General features: G+C 46.0%; 1 pseudogene; it reads left to right on the plus strand.

Annotated features, from left to right (window-relative positions):
* The window catches only part of LOC147001151 (hippocalcin-like protein 1), a 58,307-nt pseudogene that overhangs the window by 505 nt on the left and 36,858 nt on the right, over positions 1-20,944 (plus strand).

Below are 20,944 nucleotides of genomic sequence, written 5' to 3' on the forward strand. Positions count from 1 at the left end.
GCTGCTTGGCCACCTTGGGGCTTTTTGGGGAACGCTCCTGTCTGTTCCCATTTTCCTCGCAGGGTTTCAGGTTCTTTGCTCCCATCCTCAGAGAGGTCAACTTCGGCTGCAGAATCCGTGGCGGATGCGAGCCGGGGACCCCTGCGAGCTCCGCGGTCCCGGAGTGATGGGTCTCCCTGCGCGGACCTCTCCGACTCGTTCCAGAAGTAGCCTGGCGGGGGCAGCTATGCTTTCTGAGCCAACATGCAGAGCAGATCCAGGGGAACCCAAGCTGCTTAGGCAGGGGTGCCCATCCCATCTTGGGAGGCCTGGCAGTTCCCACTACGTGCAGCAGAGGAGGACCGGCCCTTTGAGGTCCAAAAGGTCTTTGGTGGCCACTTCTGGACTACCTGTGTGGTGCCTGTTGATAGTATGGTCAGCTCCTTTGCACGGTGCATGGTGATTGTATTGAGTGGCTAAGCAGCGAGCTCGCCAGATCCTGGGGAAGAGGGACTGCGAGAAGGAAGCAGTTTGGGTTGAAAATTGAAGCAGGCTTGGAAGAGGCTGTGTGAGTCCAGAGACCGCGGCTGTCCATAGCTTGGGAAAGCCTCACTTACATCATTTTCTTTACCTCCCCAATAGAATTTAGAGTTTCGTGTTTTCGGCTCTGTGGGCTTTGTGCGTCCAGCCGGACTCACAATAGGTAGCTGGAGAACGACACACACACGTGTAGCAGTAGTGAACCGATTACTACATTTCCTTTGCTCAGAATTTTAAGATGTGGTAGATATTTTAAAATACTTGTGCTGGAGGTTGGTATTCAGAGAGCTTTTAAATTAAGCTATGTCATTACATCCTTTCCCCTTGCTTGAACAAAGCATTCGCTATTAGGTTTCGCCTGGAAAAAAAAAAAAAACAAGACTATTTTTCGTTCGTGTAAAATATTTGTCAGTGTAGACTTACACAGTCAGGACTAGACTCAATGAAAAATACTAGGTTCAGCATCCTGCTCTTGGAAGTGAGCTAGGGTATCGGTTCTTCTCCTTCATTCCCCCCCCACCCCCCTTTCTTTTCTCTCACCTCTCTTCCAAAAGATCTTGTAAATCTTTTCTAGGGAGTTCAGTGAGAGCAGATTGCTTTAGTCCACTTTTCTCAGCCTGGCCTTTAGGTGCCACTGATGCCTTTAATGAGGCAGGTGGGGGATGAGGGGGATGAGAGCCCCTCCCCCATGAGGGCCCTTGAAAAGCACTAGGAAGATCGTCACAGTGTTTCTAAAATACATCATTAATGCTTATGAAAATGAATGCATACAAAAGGGTAGGATTCCCTCTGTAAAGAACACTTGTGTGTGATGTCCTTAAAAGAAAGCCCATGTTTATAAAGTTAGGACGCTTCTCTCATTGTATTGAATCAGTTAGGTATCAGTAATACTGGCAGATGTTGGAAAGCCAGGAAAATACAAGTTGCAATTAAAGTAGGCATGGCCTCTCTCTGATTAATTTTAGTTTATTTTGGATGAACCCAAAGCTGCTTTTCCATGCAGTGCAGGAGATTACCCAAGAGCTCAGTTACTGGGTAGATTAAAGAGAGACTGGATTTGGTCATTCTGTTAAATTGCAGGCTGGCTTCACTCAGCCTCCTAAGCAGAAAATGGATTTGAGTTGGAAACAGGGAAAACCTGAACTCTTTGCAGGCTTATCTCATTTTAAGTAAAGCCAGCACCGCTCTAAGATAATAGTGTATATGAACTAATTTGAAGGGTGAAAGGACTCAGTGTGGATTACTTAAAATAATGCTTTCTTTCTCCTCCTACATTATTTAATGTTCACTTCCAATACAAAATGTTGTTCTCTCTCTAGTGTAGTAAGTAACACACCATGTTCACAATACTTGGACTTTAAGCAAATGTCTTTTTATGGTCAGATGAGACATTAGAGTAGATTTTGTGACATACAAAATGTTATGAATTTCATAGAAATACGACTAAATAAACTAGTCCCTGGTCTTCTACTTAAATGAGTTATGGAATTAGTAAACTTATCTGATTAACTTTGGCAAACCTGATTGCTCCCAATGGAGGATATGTCTAGCCGTTGTAATTTTTCTGACTGAAATAGGCTTTCTTGGCTTGCACACCTGTAGCTAGAATGTCAGTGGTTCGCCAGTGCCTGGCCTGTATTACAGGTATCAGACTGTTGTGTTTAATATCTATCCCTGATGTGCAGATGAGGAATTTGAGGCTAAGAGATTAGTTCAGGTTATAGACACAGCAAGTGGAGTTTGAACTTGGCTGGATGCTGCATACTCAAACTGCATGGCTTTTTCTAATGCTTAGTGATGGTGCATTCTCAAAACTGCCCATTGCTAGATCAGCCACCTCCAAGTCAGGCTCCATCACTTTCCAGGTGTATGAATTGGGATGAGACCCTCCCTGCCCACACACACTTTTACCGTTTTCAGTCCAGTTCACAATCTAGATAATCATGTCTATTTCTGAAGGTTCTGGTACAGTACCCAGTAGACTTAATAAATGGTAGCTGCTTTGCCAGATTTCACTGTAGTTAATATATAGATCTTGGAATGAGAATGGAGCAGGGGAGAAGGAAATGGATGAATGGATAAAGGTGTGTATATAAATGGAAATTGTCCCTTCCCCTAGATGTGCCTCTGTGTGTGTGTGTGTGTGTGTGTGTGTGTGTGTGTGTGTGTGTGTGTGTGTGTGAGATGGCTCCTGTGCTGACTGAGCACAGAGGCTGAACTTGCGAAGCTTTCCTGAATCAGTTCCCCACTGCCTGTTTCTGCTTCCCCTGAATTCTGGGGATCCCCATGCAGGTTCACAAGCTTGTGTAGCAAGCACCAGACCCCCTAAGCTGCCTTCCCAGCCCCCATGCAATCTCTCTAAGGAGCTTATTGTCTTGGTAACAGGTGAGAGTGTAGCTGGTTTGAAACTTTTCACTTCCTGATGACTTTCTCTGGGTGACTTACTTTGCACAGTTTGCAAAGTGCAGAAGCGCAACTGGTGTCAGCTTTGTGCTTTGGAAATAAGGGAGAAAATAAGTAGTTGTGGCATAAATCTGAAAACTGAGCTGCGCCACCCTCCACTTCCCAGCTTTGACTTTTGTATCTTAGTTTATTTAAGCCTCTGGTTACTTCAAAATACTCTGGAAATAGAGAAACATTGTGTGCATTCTTGGGACACTCCTGCTGTTAGGGCTTCTTCATAGCTCTATTCATTCCTACCCTGCTTATTTGGCATTGATGTAGTTTTAAAAATAAAATTGACATTGACTCTTAAGTATTAAAATTTAACTTTTTCCTTCCATGGCCATGAGTCTCTTCTTCTGTTGTCCTTGGTTACCTTGGAAATCGCTTTGCTGTTTTAACTGCAAAAGGAGAATGAACATCTAGACTGTACAGACTCCCAGGGGATGCTGTTCATGGGGCCAGGCTGCGCCCAGCAGTTCCAGTGGGAACTGGCCTTGCATTTGATTCTGAGTTGTAGTCCTTTGTGACTTGTTTGTAAACCAGTTCCTTCAGAATCCCAGGCTAACAGATTTTGAATCTATGGTCAGAAGGATGCCCCCTTTTTCTCAGTGTATCCTTGGAAGGGAGTAGGTTAACAGGCCATCATTTTATGCTGCCCTGAAATCTGAATTGGTGTCTCTGGAATGTCTTGAATCAGTTAGGGTGGAATTGGTTTCCCTCCAGCTGAATTCAGTTTCTCTTTTATGATTAGTAGTGCAGTTACTATACCACTCCTTGTGCATCCCAGCTCTTGCTGTGGTTCATTTGGGACCTGCTGCTGTGTGTTAGGTGAAGGGATTAGACATCTCTTCTCTTTGAAAGAATCTGTGGTTCCGTGGGGAGAAACCAGTTCTCCAGGCAGATCAGTGACGTGAGGCCATGTCTGCCAGAGCATCTATGGCGATGATGTAGAGAACAGGAAGACTGGGACCACTTACATGTGATCAGAGCATCTATGGCAATGATATAGAGAACAGGAAGACCGGGACTGTTTACATGTGGTCAGGGATGTGGATCAAAGGGTCTTGAATGGAAGCCTGGTGTAAGAGGCTCCAAGGTGGTTTAATCCAGTCTTCCATATCTGTGTCCCTACCTTAGGGAAATATTTATCCACTCTTGGGCTGGTGATCAACTAGGCCTTTGGTGGAATTTTCCTATCCATCCAGGCTGTAGAAGGCTGCTTAGGCCAAGAATTTACAGAGGCCTTTCATGGTGGGGAACAGCGCTTTTGGCTTTTGGTCAGAGTTGTAGCCCAAGAATGAAGTCAGCTCTTTGCTAACATTACTATGTCTCAGATGCTTGGTGGCCACATGGGTTGGTGTCCACTCTGTTGCATGATGTTGATTCAGGACTTTATTCTACATACTTGTAGGAAGTCCTGTTGATGTGCACAGTTTTAGGCCCTTGCAACTGCAAAATGCTTCACCTAACAGCACCAGTCAGTGTGGTGTGGAACTTGCAGAGCCTCAGGTTCCATGGCAGAGCTGTGGAAATAGAGTGTGCATTTTAACAGCACTCTCACGAGTAGTGTGTGCACCAGGGTTTGAAAGTACTGTTGTAGGCTGCCCTGAGTCCTGGCTGTGTTTAGAGTTGTCTGGTGGGGGAGGGGGTGTCTGTGAACTGGAAGAACCTGGTTCTGCTCTCCTGAATTCTGGATTTGGGTGAGGTCTGGAGCTTTTATATTTGTAAAAAGCTCCTCCCTAGTTGATAATCACTGATAGACAGGTGATTATGTCATGTTGTGTGCCAGGTAGTGATAAGTCAAGGTTATGCATAACTTGGGGATAGGATGTGGTTTTGGAAGGGAGGAAACTGAAGTCAAGACAGGCATCTCTGCAGAGGTGACCTTTGAGCAGTCTGGAATGTAGAGGCTGCCTGCTTGCAAAGACCTAGGCATAGAGGAGTCCTGGAAATGGGCTGAGATGTGAGTGTCAGGGCAGACAGAAGGCCTGTGATCAGAGGTGAGGGAGAGCAATGGGGCCTGTGTGGAGGGGTGGCTTAGGTCCAGATAGCACTGGGCTTTACCTTGGGGAGAGAATTTGCACTTTGGCTGTGGAGTGGTGCAAAGCTGTTAGAGGGTTTGGGGCTCAGACTCCCATGGTCTGATTTCCTCTTTAGGATTTACTTTTTATTGATTTGTATCTGTGTGTGACACTCGGAGTGCAGATGCCCTTAGAGCTTATGTAGCCAGAGTTGTACGCAGCTGTGAATTGCTTGGTTGTGGGTGCTCGAATGAAACTTGGAACCTCCAGAAGAGCAGGAAGTTCTCTTACAATAAACCATTTCTCCAGCCACTGCTTCACAGTTTAAAGACATTTCAGTGCTTGTTCCTAGGCCTAGGAGAAAAGTGGGGAGACCAGCAAAGGAGTAGGGGTTCATTTGGGTGCTTCGGTGGTGGCAGTGCAGAAGTGTTCTTTGAACTGGGGGTCATTCCCTGATACTTGACGCATGGGTCTCCTATCATCCCCAAGTTAAAAGTGGCACTGTCCACCATGTCTTATTGGTAGAGACCAGGTTAAGATTGTCTGGCTGCAGTCTTTTTTTTTGTTTGTTTTTGTTTGTTTGTTTCCAGACAGGGTTTCTCGGTATAGCCCTGCTGTCCTGGAACTCACTTTGTAGACCAGGCTGGCCTCGAACCCAGAAATCTGCCTGCCTCTCCTCCCAAGTGCTGGTATTAAAGGCGTGCACCACCACCCAGCTGAAAGCAGTCTAATTGCAGACTCTGAGCAAGGTATGGATGGCCTTTTCTGCTGCTGTCCTTTTGGGTAGATGTTAACTGGTGATACTTGTTCCTTGGCGCATGCTCTTCTTTACAGCTCCCCAAACTCTCCTCTCTGTACTGAAATGAGATGAGCTCATATAGACAGGATTCCCTAATTTGATTCCTTGACTGGGGCTTCAAAGTAGACGGCTTGCTGCTTTTCTGCCTGTGTGGTTTTAGCGTGTCTGTGATGCTGCGGGATAAAGGGATCACCGCTCTGAACTGGAATGCTGAGCCAGTGTCTTTATGATGGTGCTTGTTCTTCCAAAAGAATTTGGGTGACTCTTTCTCTTCATATATATATTTAGGTACCTGTCATGTAGTATCCCTGTCAAGTGCCTGGGCTGTGAAAGAGGACAGGCCTGCTGAAGACTGACCCGCAGGTTGTGTATGAGTTTTAACTTTTTCTATTCTGTGCATGGACCTCTTTGACAACATACCTCTTTTTAGAAGGACTGTGTACTTCTCTTGTTCTTTCCGTCAGCTTGCCATGTAGCCCAGGCTGGCCTTTGGTGCTCCCTTTCCCTCTGAGCGCTGGGAGTATTATTCCAGGTACCCGGCAGAAAGAGGTTAACATGTAGAATAAAGATTTCAAATGGAACCAATTATGCTGAATTCAGTTTGTAAAACATTAAAAGGAGATATGCATACTGATATGTCAGTTTTTAAAAATGATGCCAGGATTTATTATTGGGTTGGATAGGTACTTCAGTTGTGGAGTACTATGAGTGTAAATAATACGGTGTGACATTGCTAATAATTACAATGTAGGGCTGTGGCACCTTTTATCTGAGGCCCGGATAACAGTAACACTATTTGGGATGTGCTGCTTTCATTCCCAGTTGAAGAAAGGCTGGATTTCAGTTAGATGCTAATGATGTGTCCACACATCCATTTCCCCCCTCATCCAAGTAGTATATGGACCTCCTAAATTCACGCTAAAGATTCCAGGTTTGATGGGACGATGTCTCGAATTTGGATGGCTAGTTCTTTGCAAACTCCATAAACCAGACCGTATAACTATCGTCACTGTCATGAACTGGTTCTAGGAGTCTAGCTGAGAACAGTCACAGGCTGAGCCAGTGTTACCTGGTGACATAGTAGAGGTGTTTAGAAGAGCTCTAGGGGAGTGGGGCACTGCCTAACTTTGATGTCACCAGGAACTCACTTTGTAGATCAGGCTGGCCTAGAACTCAGAAATCCATCTGCCTCTGCCTCCCAAGTGCTGGGATTAAAGGCGTGCACCACCACGCTCAGCTATAACCAGTATTTTTGTGAGGTTTAATTCTACGTTAAGAAAATGTGCTTTTGCCAGTTGGTTGCCTAATACCAAATGGTCAGCACCGAAGCCAGACATATAAATAATTTTATACAGATTGTGCAGGCTGTGTTTATATGTTTACGGAATATACATATATGTATAAAATAACAAATTAAAAGAGAGGTTATGAATTTGAAAGAGAGCAAGCAGGGATATGTGGGTTGGTTTGGAGGATAGAAACAATGAGATTATATTACAATTTCAAAAAATAAAGAAAAGTAATTGTAAAGTAAGAAAGCATTAAATGGGCTTATTTAAGGTTATTTCTTTTTGAGAGAGGTCATATAGGCACCATGGAGTCATGTGACTCTGGGTTTCAGCAGTTGACAAAACAGGAGTTCTGACCACTCTGGTTGGTTCTTCTATGTCCTTTCACTGTACAGAGGTGGGTTTCCTTAGTGCAAGCTAGTGTCCATTGAGTCTTTGCAGGCCAGCTTCCATTGTTGTCAACTTAGAGGAGCCAAGACTGACAAATCCATTGATATCAAGTGCTAACCCCTGGGGAGACAGGTAGCATTAGAGGCCCTTTTTTAGAGGCTTTTCTTTTCTTGTTTTACTTTTGAGTCAGGGCCTCAGGGTGGCCTTTAACTCTATGTACCAAATATAACTTTGGATTTCAGATCCTCCTGCCTCTGCCTCCACCTTTGAAGGCTGAAATTACAGCATGGTAACACATGCTTATTTTATGTGGTGCCAGGGATCAAACCCTGGGCCTCTTGAATGCCAGGCAAGCATTCTACCAACTGAGCTGCCTCTGTAACCTCTAGAGGCGTTTACTGAGAGGCCTTCACTGCCACAGAGTGAGTTGTCTAATAATACACCTGGTCCCTTAGGGCTGTGGGTTCCAGAAAACCATCTGGGTTGTGTACATAAAGGTCTCATAGTGAACGGACTCAGGGTGTGTCTTCGAGGCCAGGAGATCTGTGTGTGGTGGCTGCTGCTTCTTAGAGGGGCACAAGCTAAACCATGCCAATTAAGGTAACTGTTAGGAACAGACCTTCCAATTAGGGCTGTCCTAATCATCAGGATACATTCTTCTCAGATCAAAGAAAAAGTCTCCAAAACTAATACCCACAGGAACATGGCAGAAGAGGGAGTACAAAGAGCATCAAGGGACAAATTTGGTAAACACTTGCTTTCTGGATATAATGTGACCATTGCACCCTGGGCAGTGCCATTCCATTTATATGCACAAGATCCAGCCTAACAGATATTGAGTAATATTCCATCAGGAAGCACAAAGTGACCTTAGTAATGATGGTGATGGTGATGAAGAAGAAGAAAGAGAAGAAGAAGGAGGAGAAGGAAGAGGGGGATGAGCGATGGAGGGGGAGGAGAAATGTGGAAAGTAGGAGGAAAAAGAAGACACAATGAAGACACGAATGTGGAAGTGTGAGAAAGCATGTAGGTAGGGGGAGGAACGAGAGATAGAAACAATCAAGATATTGTGTATGCACATATGAAATTGTCAAAGAATAAATTAATGACAAATAAATAATAAACCTTCCAGTCCAGCTCACCCCCGCTTCCTGACCATTGCCTTGCCTCTAACAACCCTAACACTAAGAACCCTAATCTTAACCATAACCCTCTAATAGCCTAACCCTAAGTCTAACCCTGCTTACTGTGAGGGAAATGTGTTCATTATACCATTTGAAGTGAGAAAACATTTCTTAATCTTGATCTTTTGAGATCGTCAGATCCACCTTTAATCTAGGCAGTAGATTCTTTTGGCATCCCAAATACATAAAAGACAATGAACAGGGTTATATTTTCATTTTTTTATACTTGCCCTATTTTTGTATTTTAGAAAAGGCGATTTGCTTGTTTGAGTTTTAAAATTGGCATTGGAAAGTACTTATTTCTTCAGAATTCTGGTACATACTGAATATCAGCTGCAATATCCTGCAACATGAGATAACCCGTCCTTGATTTTTCTAAGTTCCCTTGGCCGAGAGCCTTTCTACAATAGTCACTAGAGAGAGATTCTATTAAATTTCCTTTCTGTATCCCCAGAGAAATTCATTCTGATTTGAGATATGTTTACCTAGAGAACCTGTCCTAATACAACTGTGGCTTTTCTCTACTTTGCCACTGATGGCGATGTGCTGGCTACCAAGAAGGCTCAACAGTGTTTCCCTTACATTTCTGGCTTTCCTCCCAGGGTTGTTTGGTATCATCTGTTGAAAGGGAGCTGCAGTCTCCCTGAGCCCAGCACTGAGCCACAAACAAAACTCTTGTTTCCGAAAATCCCTCTTTAATGTTCATTGCCTGAGCTCCCTCCCACTCAGATTGATAACCCCACTGCACCTTGGGTAATGGGCTATGAAAGCTCTTCTCCTGGATTTCAGGAAGAGGAAGGCAAGTGCTGTGAGGCAAGCTCAGGCAAGGTCTGAAGTCAGGTCCTGGTAATGCAGGATCATTGCTCACAGAGGGCAGGACAGGCAGCTGACGCCTGAGCTGGAATGTGTTGGGAACTAAAAGGGGGCCCTGGGGAAGAAAGGAAAGGGGGGAAGGCCCACGCCCTGCCAGAGTTCCACCTATGCTCTGGACAGAGATGTGGGAGAGCTGCCATACACTCTTTGCTCAGCCCCGGGTGTGCATCTAAGCCTTTGACCCACTCTTCAGGTCTGAACAAGGGGCAGCCCAACCTGGGAACCCCGGGGCTACTTTCCTAAAGCCCTGGGGTTATGGGAGAGAGGAATGAGGGATGAGAGGTTCCCACACCTGTGAGAGTGAGCACAGTGGATCTGGAGTGGAGCCCATGAAGGCCTTCCATGGGGAGATTAGAAAGGGCTCATTAGGAGAAAGCCGATCCCATCCTCCAATTGCAGTGGGCCTTGATGAGCAGAGACATTCTATGGTTTTAGAGCTTTATTATAGAAAGGCAGGGAGAAAGACAGAAGGTAGAAGAGAGAGAGAGAGCCCCCCCCCAGAAGGCTAGAAGGGGGAAGGCTAGATAGAAAGAGAGTAAGAGGGAGAGAGGAGAGGAGAGGAGAGGAGAGGAGAGGAGAGGAGAGGAGAGGAGAGGAGAGGAGAGGAGAGGAGAGGAGAGGAGAGGAGAGGAGAGGAGAGGAGAGGAGAGGTCAAAGAGAAAGGAAAGAGGAGAGAGGAGTGTAAGAAGTGAGAGGTAAGAGATCAAAGGAGTGAGAGCAAGAGAGATAGGCGGGGCTGAACATCCCTTTTTATGGTCTTTACTGTTGCTAGGTAACTGGGGAGGAGTTTAGCCTGAAGGTCAGAAGCTTGGGACTTTGCCTACATGACTTTTAGCCAGGCTTCTCTTGTGGTGGCTGGGGTGGGGGTGGGGGACTGTAACTTAGGCAGGAGCCTGAGTTCCAGAAGCATGAGGGAATTGATGCCTTCCTTGTCAAGTAAGTGAATTATCACCCTTCAGGTGTTCAGACCTCTGGTCAACTGGAGACCACCCTGTCCATGCTTAGCCCAGTGCCCCACATGAATGTTGAGTTCTCCCCCAGGGCTGGGAGGGGTGAGTCCTCTTGGGGACTGGCTCAAATGCTAATGTAGTGCAAACCACACCTGAGATCTGGAAAAGGTGTGGCCATGGACATGAAGCACACTTTAACCTTGAGGAAGGGTGAGGCCCACTGGCCAATCAAGGTCTCCACAGGCAGGCCAGCTAGTCAGTCAGGAGGCGGGATCTTATGGGTGCCTTTCCCCAAGTTCACTGTGGCTGTGCAGGCTTGAATGGTTCTCTGTGTCCTGTTCTGAGCTCTGCTGTTGGGTGCTGTGAGAGGACCTCAGGGAAGCTCTGAATTCCAGGCATGGTGAGCACAGGGTTACTGCCCACAGAGGGTAGGGGCAGGGTGCTGAGCATTGGAAGCTGGGGTGGTGAGTCCTCTCTGGGGCTGGATGGGAAGTATAAGCCATATGTGAGCACCTGTGAGGTCTCTCGTGTTGCTCCTCACTTGCTCCATCGTGGGTGTCCTCTAATAACTTCCCCATCATTGCCCAAATCGTTGGACCTTAGTTAGGCTGGCTTGTGAAAACAAGGGTGGTTTCTTTGAGTCTGTAGCACACATGTCCAAACCCCTTTGTCTTTTAGTATACATTAAGAAAACAGATAAAAATCTAATAGGTCTGATTTCATACATTATACTTGTTTTTATTTTGTTTAGGTTTTGTTAATTTTTTTCTGTTGCAGTTTTTTCATATTTTTTTTTGTTTTTTCGAGACAGGGTTTCTCTGTATAGCCCTGGCTGTCCTGGAACTCACTTTTTAGACCAGGCTGGCCTCGAACTCAGAAATCCGCCTGCCTCTGCCTCCCAAGTGCTGGGATTAAAGGCGTGTGCCACCACCGCCCGGCTAGTTTTTGTCATATTTTTTACTTCATATGTTTAGTGATTTGGTTATTATTTGGCAAAGCGCTTTAATAATTTCAGAATTTTTTTATGGTTTTATTGAAAAATGATAGACCTCTGAGAGGATATTCTTCTATTCCAATCGTTTGTAATTTTCGCCTGCACATATTTTGCTGAAGTCCCGGTTGTTTATTGCCATGAACTTTTTAGAATCCACATTTTTTGACTGAGATATCAATTTTTTCTCTTCATCTTGAATCCCTGAGTTCTGTCTTCCTTTCCTGTTCTGTGGGTGAACCCTGCCTCTGTAGTTGTGAGTGTACACGTCCTGCTCTTAGGGACTTAGCAACGCTTATGTCATTTCCTGCCTCCATCCCCTGTGTCTGTTGTCAGGGGTGCTTTATATACATGGACCACCAGCTATAGCAGCTCTCTATTTTTGTTCCCTGTCTCTGTTCTCTGCACATGCACACTCTCTGTCATCTCTCCGCTCATGGCTCTCTTTCTCCTCCCTGTCTGTGTGTCTGTCTGCAGGTCCTCTTGTGTATTTCTATCCCTTCCCCAGGTTCTCACTCCTCTCCCTTCCCCCAAACAACCTCTTTTGCACTTTATCTGTTGCATGCTTTAATTTCTCAGACCTGCTGTGATGGGATAGCTTGGATTTCTTGGTTGCAATTGTTCCTGGCTGTTACTCTCTATGTTGCTATGCTGGTGTGTAGCCATCTCTGTTTGGGTGATTATTGACCTAGGTACTGTCCTCTGGGTTTGTCTTTTTGGTGGGAGTTTTTTTCCTGGGTTACTGTTTGATGCATGGATTTGAAGAGAGTGTTCACTGACAGTTTCCTATTTTACTGACCTGTTTGGTGGGTATGGTCAATGAAGGAGGAAAATTACTGACCACCTGAACTCTTCACCTCAGAGTCCTACCCCTCCCATCTGGAGATTGTTCCCGGAACACACCTGAACTCTTCACCCCAGAGTACATTCCTGAACTCTTCAACTCAGAGTTCGATCCCCTCCCAACTGAGGACTGTTCCAAGAACATTTTTGAGATAGGGGCTTCCTGGAACAACCCCCAGAACATTTTTGAGATAAGGGCCTCCTGGAACCACCTCAAAATGTTCCAATAGATCGGGTACATGGCCAAAAATATAGGACACGACCCCTTGGTTACGTAAAGACCCTTGGCAAAACCCCTCAATTACGTAAATTTGTACTTTCCCCACCCTACTCCTCTACTTGGCTTTTTTCCTATAAAAGCCTGTGAAAAATTCTGGGCTGTAGTCGATTCTCCTCTACACCATGCTGGGTGTATGAGTTTCGACCCCAGAGCTCTGGTTTATGTGCTTTTTATGTGCTTTCTTGTTGTTGCTTTATTAAATCTTACTCTCTACATCTTAAGTTCGGTCTCAGTGTCTTCTTGGGTACGCGGCTGTCCCGAGGCTTGAGTGAGTGTCTCCCTTTGGGAGTCTTAGAGTCTTTCATTTGGTGCATTGGCCGGGAATCATCGCGACCACCCAGAAGTCCTGGACCCACTCAGAGGTAAGATTTTCTGTTCTGTCTTGGTCTGGTGTCTGTGTTCTGTTTCTGGAGGCCAGGAAGGCCATTCTGTATCTGGTGCGATCGCAGTTTCGGTTTTGCGGACGTACCGCGCTCCGAGAGGGAGCGCTGGGACCGCGCTCCGGGAGGGAGCGCGGGGTGGATAGGGATAGACGTGTCCGGTGTCCACCGTCCGCTCGCCCTGGGAGACGTCCCAGGAGGAACAGGGGAGGACTGGGGACGCCTGGTGAACCCCTCTGAGGGCCAAGAGACCATCACTTTGGTGGAAGGTCTCAGTCGGCCGGCCTTGGAGAGGCCATCTGATTCTGTAAGTTGCCTGTGGTCGACGGGAAGTCGCAGCTGTTTTTGGTTTCTTTTTTGTCTCAGTCTCGTGTCCGCTCTTGTTGTGTCTACTAGGGAGTCGATGTGGAATCCGACCCGTCAGAAAATAGCGTTTGGCTGGTTGTGTAAGTCCAGGCGTAGACGAGTGTGCTTGTTTGTGGCCACGTGACAGACTCTGTGTGTCTGTGTGTGTGTGTGTGTGTGTGTGTGTGTGTGTGTGTGTATGTTAACCCTTTGTTGACTGTAGACTTGGACTGATGTCAGGACAGAATTTGTCAGCAATGGTTTAAAAAAAAAAAAAAAAAACTCAGTGCTGGTGAGTCCCGGACTGCTCAAAAGAGCTCTGAGATGCAGAGCTGGGCTAAAAACTTCCGGCTTTGGCGGCGCAGTTAGGGCTTTGATAGCAGCAGTGGCACTGAGGTTCTGGGTTCTGCAGGCACGGCCCCGGGAGCGAGTTGTGAGATGCTGGTGGCGAGTGCGGCGGCCTGCCGGTCCCGCCTGGCGCCCTGGAGTGGCCGTGAAGCCTGCCACAGCTGGGGAGGGGCCAACTGCGGCCGCCGTCCCTCCTTTGGCTTCCCCCCTGGAGTCTGCCCGCACTCCCTTGTGTCTGCCTGGCTACTTGCTCCCTCACCAAGGACAGTGCAGAGAGCACGGGGGTGTCTCAAGTGGTTGAGTTGCCCCTCATTTGGCTCCTCCCAGAGTCTGCGCACAGGTGTCTGCCCGCACTCCCTTTTGTCCGCCTGGCCCACCGCCGCCTCCAAGGGCTCAAGCCATGCGGGAAGACAGTGCAGAGAGCACCGGGTGTCTATCAAGTGGTTAAATTGCTGCCTCTGCCACCTTCCCCCCTCCCTGCCAGTGTTTGTTTGCCACTCCCAGGAGTTTACGCCACATTTTCCGCGCCGCGGCGTGCGGCGGAGATTCGGAGCTTGGCTCTTCCCTGTTCACTCGCCGTTACTGAGAGAATCCTGGTTAGTTTCTTTTCCTCCACTGACTAATATGCTTAAATTCAGCGGGTCGCCACGTCTGATCTGAGGTCGCCACAAGGTTCCCTGGTTGCTTCTCATTCCCCTGTCCCCTGTATCCTGTCTCTTGTTAACAGAAAAAAAATTGCGTTCATTTTGAGATATCAGTGGTCTGGTGCAGCCAGATGTGAGAGCTGCACTCCCTTCTCTGCCCCACGTGTTTTCTCTTCTCAGGCACCGCCCTGACCTGCTGGCAGTGAGTCTGTTCTAAGCTCTGGTGAGGGAGACATCCACCTACTTGGGACTTCTTCTGTCCAAGGTAAGGAGCACCTGCGAGTCTAACTGCCAGGCTCTGATGAGGGTCTCGTCTCTGTGGGACTAGAAAGTGCCCCAACAATCTGACCGAGGTAATAGAAAGTTACAAAAGTTAAAAATAGAAATAAAAGAAATTAGAGAGGCCTGAAATGAGAGAGATACTCTAAATAAAAAATATTTAAAAGAGGAACCAGTAAAATGAGGCTGACAAGTACAGAGACCAGAGTCAGAATCAGAAATGTGCTGTAAGACAGAAAGATAAACCAGGGTAGAGGCAAACTATGAAAAAAAATATATAAATGTGATAATTAAATAACATTCAAAGAAAGCAAAGACAAGGAAGAGGAACAAAAAGATATATGTAAAAAATAGAGAGCCAGAAAAAATTTTTTTGAACAAAAAGATAAGAAAAATGAAATGCTGGCCACAAAAGTCAGGGAAACTAGAAAACTTAGTACCTGGCAACATAAAAAAGCTTTTGGCTAAAGATCAAAGTGTTTACTGTTAAAAAAGAGCACTGGGTGAGAGACTGTCCTAACAAAAAGAAGAGGAGCCCCCCTCATGACCAAACCCTTCACCTGTTTGTGGCTAAAAGTAAAGAGACCGGTGGCCTACCTGTTGAAGCAGCTAAAAAGAAACTGTGTTTCATATTCCTCCACTGACCAGTGCAAAGCAAGTTTAAAAGGTTCCTGGACACTGCGGGCCTTTGCAGACTGTGGATTCCAGGTTTTGCTGAATTAAAAAGATAAACAGCCCTTCGTATAAGAAATAAAGAACAACCTTGGAGAGTCTTCACCTACCTAAGACAGCATAAAGGCAGCCCTGCTTGCAGCCCCCCGCTCTGGCCTTGCCAGATTTGACTAAGCCTTTTACCCTATATGTTGATGAGCGGGCTAGAATAGCCCGTGGGGTTTTGACTCAGACTCTGGGGCCCTGGAAGCGGCCAGTGGCCTACCTATCTAAAAAGCTTGACCCAGTTGCCAACAGTTGGCCCTCCTGCCTGAAAGCCATTACTGCAGTAGCCCTGCTTGTTAAAGACGCTGACAAGCTTACTCTGGGTCAGCATGTGACTGTAATCGCCCCCCCATGTTCTCTAGAGTATTGTACGTCAGCCCCCTGACCGGTGGATGACTAATGCCCGGATGACCCACTACCAGAGTTTGTTGCTAAATGATCGAGTAACTTTTGCTCCACCTGCCATCCTCAATCCTGCCACCCTCCTCCCCTTGGCGGATGACTCCACTCCTGTACATCAATGTGCTGATGTCCTGGCTGAAAAAACTGGAACAAGGAGGGATCTGACTGATCAGCCTTGGCCAGGTGTGCCTGCCTGGTACACAGATGGTAGCAGCTTTGTGGTAGAGGGAAAAAGAAGAGCAGGAGCGGCAGTGGTAGATGGAAAACAATTTGGGCGAGTGGTCTTCCAAAAGGAACTTTGGCTCAGAAGGCTAAACTCCTGGCGCTAACCCAAGCCCTGCGGTTGGCTGAAGGTAAGGCAATCAACATTTACACTGACAGCCACTATGCTTTCGCTACAGCTCATATCCATGGGGCCATCTACCAACAGAGGGGGCTACTTACCTCGGCAGGTAAAGATCAAATCAGCCTTGGCCTGAAAGTTTGAACTGGTACATGGATGGCAGTGGCCTCATGGTTAAAGGTAAGCGGAAGGCGGGGACAGCAGTGCAGCGGTAGACAAAAAGCAAGTGATCCAGGCCAGCAGCCTCCCTAAAGGGACTTCAGCCCAGAAAGCTAAACTTGTGGTTTTGATACAAGCTCTATAAATGACAAAAAAAAAAAAAAAAAAAAAAAAAAAGTCTACACTGACAGTAGGTATGCTTTTGCCACTGTATGGAACAATATACAGACAAAAAAAGCTGTTGACATCTGCAAAAAAAGACCTAAGATGCTGTGAACAAAAGAAATCAGATGACAGATCTAACCGCCAAACAGGCATCCCAAAGAGCAATAATCCTGGCAGTCTGAAGACTAAACTGAAAAAAGAAAACTAGTCCTCCCTTGGAAAGACAGACCTGACATCAACTGAAAAATAGACTTTACTGAGAAAAAATATGTGTATGAATACCTTCTGGTTTTTGTGAACGTTCTCAAAATGGATAAAAGCTTTTCCCTGTAAAAATGAGACTGCTCACATAGTCATCAAGAAAATTATTAAAGAAAAATTTTCCAAGGTTCAGAGTGCCAAAAGCAATAGTGTCAGATAATGGCTCTGCCTTTGTTGCCCAGGTAAGTCAGGGTGTGGCCAAGTATTTAGAGGTCAAATAAAAATTACATTGTGTGTACAGACCTCAGAGCTCAGGACAGATAAAAAAATTAGTTTAAAACTCTAAAACAGACCTTGACAAAATTAATCGTGGAGACTGGCATAGACTTGGTGTTCCTTCCCTATGCCCTATTTAAACGTACTAGAAAATACTCCCTCTTGATTCAGTTTTACTCTTTTTAAGATCCTTTATGAGACTCCTATGCCCATCATAGTCTCAAATAATGTGTTTAAACCTATGTTGTTATAATAATGATCTGTATGCTAAGTTAAAAGGCTTGCAGGTGGTCTGGTCACAACTGGAAAGGATCGGACTGAGTACGCGGACGACATCGCGCCAGGGATCCCAACAGCCGAGACAGTGAACGAGCTGGGTACCCCAAGGACATCTCACCAGTTCCAGCCAGAGATCTGATCTACGTGCACCTACATCATGCCCAGACCCTCAAGCCTCGCTAAAAGGGCCCCTGCCTAGTTCTGTTTACTAATGCTTCTTATTCTGTTTTTGTTCCCATGTTAAAAATAGAGTAAATACAGTATTCTCCGCATAAAAATATAGACTTCTGAAATTCTAAGATTAGAATTACTCACTAGAAGGAGTGGGGAATGAAGGAGGAAAATTACTGACCACCTGAACTCTTCACCTCAGAGTCCTACCCCTCCCATCTGGAGATTGTTCCCGGAACACACCTGAACTCTTCACCCCAGAGTACATTCCTGAACTCTTCAACTCAGAGTTCGATCCCCTCCCAACTGAGGACTGTTCCAAGAACATTTTTGAGATAGGGGCTTCCTGGAACAACCCCCAGAACATTTTTGAGATAAGGGCCTCCTGGAACCACCTCAAAATGTTCCAATAGATCGGGTACATGGCCAAAAATATAGGACACGACCCCTTGGTTACGTAAAGACCCTTGGCAAAACCCCACAATTACGTAAATTTGTACTTTCCCCACCCTACTCCTCTACTTGGCTTTTTTCCTATAAAAGCCTGTGAAAAATTCTGGGCTGTAGTCGATTCTCCTCTACACCATGCTGGGTGTATGAGTTTCGACCCCAGAGCTCTGGTTTATGTGCTTTTTATGTGCTTTCTTGTTGTTGCTTTATTAAATCTTACTCTCTACATCTTAAGTTCGGTCTCAGTGTCTTCTTGGGTACGCGGCTGTCCCGAGGCTTGAGTGAGTGTCTCCCTTTGGGAGTCTTAGAGTCTTTCAGTCAACATGGGATGCTTTGTGATATAAAAGCTGTTAGAAGAGACTGGCAGGAACAGAAGATCTTAGTAATCCACAAAGAGACATAGTTAGGAGAGAGGTCAAGCAGCCCATGGTGTTTAATACAATGTTGGAACAACTGGGATAATTGAATCTGGGGTAAGAAATCAATCATGAAGTTGATCTATGGAAGCTTACCTGGTGTCCTTTCAGGCATGGAATGTGGTTGAACAGGGAGTATCTGCCCAAGTGGGGGCTGAGACACAGGGATGAGGCAGGAATGGATGGGCAGGTGGGGATTGTCTATGGTGTCTATAGGAGGCTTGCACAGGAGGAGAGGAAATTTCCAGTGGTATTCTGTTCCAGTGGTAAGGGCAGCTGATATTAGTGTCTGCAATAACAGATAGTGAGGTAGGTCTTTGGACAAAGTCTAGTCTACAGACAGGCATGGTTGTGGTTAACCATGAGTTTCTGTCGATAATCAGGGGCTCAGGAACAGAGATGAGTTTGTAAAGCCCAAACAGTTTGCTTTTTAAGAATGTACATTTGTACATTCCATCCAAAATCCCATGACAAAATCCCCTTATCAACAGCCAGTTAAGGTACATCAGCAGGGTCAAGCTACCTAGAGATAACTAAGACCTCCTATAGAAAACAAAAACAGAAACAGCTTACCCATCATGGTTGTCAGATTTTTTTTTTTTTTTGCCCCCCTTGCTTGGTTTCTGCACATTATACCAGATATACAGTTTTTAAAATATTACAATGCGGATTTCTTTGCAAGGTAATTTCATGTCCTGCTCTTTGGGACTTAGCAACTGCTTATGTCATTTCCTGCCTCCATCCCCTGTCTGTTGTCAGGTGTGCTGTATATACATGGACCACCAGCTATAGCAGCTGTCTATTTTTGTAAACCTCCCAATGTTGGTGTAACTACAATAAATACTCAAAACCTCTAGACTTGATCTCTCAGTTTGTACCTAATGGGAGTTTGACTGCTGAGAGTCCATGTTACTGAGCTCATAAAAAAAAGGCCTCTGTGTGTTTGCATTGCAATAGGCTCTGTGCTGGTCATTGCAGTTTCTGTGAGTTGGGCATAAAATCTTGATGCTTTGACTGGAACCCCAAGACCCTCAGGACTCCCATCTGAAGGGTTGAAAGACCGCTGTTAGGATGTGTCATTGCTGTTCTTTGTGTCAGTGACCTGTCTGTCAGAAATGTGTCTGTGTACCTTGGTTTTTTTATTTTTCTTGAGTACTCATGGAGGGAGATGAACAAAGCGAATGTGTAACTCCATTAAAGTGGAAATGCTGGAGAGTCATGACAAGAAAGGGCTAGGAAGATGTTCCAGGGCCTGGAACAGGGGTCGAGTGCCCCTGGTCTTAATTTGTGGGATGTTACAGCAGTCTTGGAACCCTGCTCCATGACTCACAGCAGCCATCCTGTTTTCATTTTCTCCCCTGTACAAGTGGAAGGAACTGCTGGGTAGCCTTCACCGCCCCTTCGTGGCCCTCTATTATGTGTGTGGCACTTTAGTATTCTGTGACTGAGAGATGAAATGAGACTGTTTCCATCCCAATTGATATAGTTAGTCACCCTCCACCTTGGGTTAAATCCCTCTTATCAAGAGGACCTGTACCCATTAAATTGCCCCTGACAGAGAGCTCTTTATGACCACATTCAGGGTAAAATCAGACTCTGCAAAACAGGGTGGAAAGGTCAAAGACCTCATTTTGCCCCCTTCTAAACAACCCTGTTCTCAGTCTATATGTGACTCTGCAGTTTTGAACTTGGAGCTGTCAGTATATGGGAGGTTGTTTTTCATCCCTTCCAGCAAATTTAGCATATCTTCCTTTGACCAGCAGTCTTATTTCTAGGTCTGTGGGGCAATCTGCTCCTCTATTCACCTTCCAGCTGTTTGGCCACCTCTTTGGCCTCCCTGGTCTGGGAATCCAGGGTTAAGGACACCTCACCTCAGGGCAGTGCAGCCTCTCTTCTCCCCATTCCACCATATCCTTCCATGCTCTGAGCCAGGAGCCCTTCCCATTTTATCCTGGCTCAGACACTACTCCAACTCCCTGATGTGGTGGCAGGGGTCCTGTAATGAGATGGTTAGATCATTGGTTTTGGAATTTTACAACTCTCTCATTTATTATTGTCTCTGTGTCGTAGTTGTTTTAACTCAACATTTCAGACTACAGTCATCTGAAGGAGCCTCAGTTGCAGGTGTGCCCTCATCAGAATGGCTGGTTTCTATGTCTCTGAGAGATAGTGTTGATAATTGATATAGGAAGACTCTTCCAGGAAGGGTGGCAATATTGGGAAGCAAGTGGTCGTGGGTTGGATGAGAGAGCTAGGTGAGCATTGTAGCCACCTGAGGCTATGTGAACTGGGTTCCCCTGAAAGGCAGCCCGGGGCTGAAAGAGATCAGACAGAAAGAACAAGGCCAAGACAAACCTTTCTGTTCAAAGCCTCTGAAGTTTACTGAGTGTCCATGCTTATAAAGAGGGTAGGCCCATTCCCCAACAGCCCATTCTTGGTGCCTGGAGCCAGTCCATAGGCGATCTACAGGGCTTGTCTCCAGAACATCTAAAGGACCTTTCAACAGTAAGTAGAGTCTTGGAGAAGAGCAAATAGAGCCATCAAGGTCAGAAGGCTCTACCCTAGGTGTACTGGCTGGTTTTATGTGTCAACTTGACCAGCTGGAGTTATCACAGAGAAAGGACCTTCAGATGAGGAATTGCCTCCATGAGATCCAACTGTAAGGCATTTTCTCAATTAATGATCAAGGAGGAAAGGCCCCTTGTGGGTGGGACCATCTCTGGGCTGGTAGTCTTGATTCTATAAGAGAGCAGGCTGAGCAAGGCAGGGGAGGCAAGCCAGTAAT

Source organism: Mus caroli, unplaced genomic scaffold (assembly GCF_978045245.1).
Source record: "Mus caroli unplaced genomic scaffold, Mus_caroli_1 scaffold_14, whole genome shotgun sequence".
NCBI lineage: Eukaryota > Metazoa > Chordata > Mammalia > Rodentia > Muridae > Mus > Mus caroli.